The following is a 1,219-nucleotide window of genomic DNA, read 5'->3' as shown; positions in this document are numbered from 1 at the left end:
TAGAAAATTATTTATTTTTAATTTTAGAAAATTAATAAAATTTTTAATTTAAGAAAATTAATAACATTTTTAAATTTTAGAAAATTGATAAAAATTTTAATTAAAAAACATAATAACATTAATTTTTAATAATATTTATAATAACATTTTAGAATTACATTTTTGATATATCTTTCTTCAATAATTTTTTTTTCTCTTATATCCTATAAAAAAGAATAATAAATTATATTATATATTATATAATATTAATTATATTAATTAATTAATTATTTATATATTATATTATTATTATATAATATAATTATATAATATAATTATATAATATAATATAATTATAATATCAGTGATTATGATATAACGTGAATATTTTTCTTTTTGATAAGAAATACAATAATGAAGATGATATATATATATATCTATCTATCTATCTATATATATATATATATATATATATATATATATATATATATATATTTAATATATTTTGATAAGAAATAAATGATAATATATAATATAGATAACGTTCTTTAAAAGAATAATAATAATAATAATAATAATAATAATAATAATAATAATAAAATGTATAACAATAAATATACTATATTAATGGGTGGATAAAGAAGAAAAAAACATAGCTAAAAGAAATAAATAAATAGAGAAAAGAAAAAAGAAGAGAGAGAGAGAGAGAGAGAGAGAGAGAGAGAGAGAGAGAGACCAAACTCACCGTTTGTCTGTTTCTCTCTTTGTCTGTCTCTCTCTCTCTCTCTCTCTCTCTCTCTCTCTTTTCTCCTCTCCCTCTCTTCCCTCTCCTCTCCCCTCACCACCCTCTCCCCTCTCTCCCTCTCAACCTCTCCTCTTTCCCCTCTCTCCCCTCACTCACCTGGCTGCCTCTTTCTTTCTCTCATCTCTCTTTCTCTCTCCCCTCTCCCTCTCCTTCTCCCCCCCTCTCTCCCCTCTCTCCCCTCACTCACCTGGCTGCCTCTCTCTTTCTTTCTCTCTTCTATCTGTCTGTTTCTCTCCCTTCCTTCTCCCTCCCTCTCTCACCCTCTCCCTCCCCCCCCCCTCTCCCCCCCCCTCCTCCTCCCCTCTCTCCCCTCTCTCCCCTCTCACTCACTCACCTGGCTGCCTCTTTCTTTCTCTCATCTCTCTCTCTCTCTTCTCTCCCTCTCTCTCTCTCATCTCTCTCTCTCTCTTCTCTCCCTCCCCACCCTCTTCCCCT

This window comes from Penaeus monodon, unplaced genomic scaffold, assembly GCF_015228065.2.
Source record: "Penaeus monodon isolate SGIC_2016 unplaced genomic scaffold, NSTDA_Pmon_1 PmonScaffold_713, whole genome shotgun sequence".
In the NCBI taxonomy this organism is placed as follows: Eukaryota; Metazoa; Arthropoda; class Malacostraca; order Decapoda; family Penaeidae; genus Penaeus; species Penaeus monodon.
Note: the sequence above shows the minus strand (reverse complement) of the source record.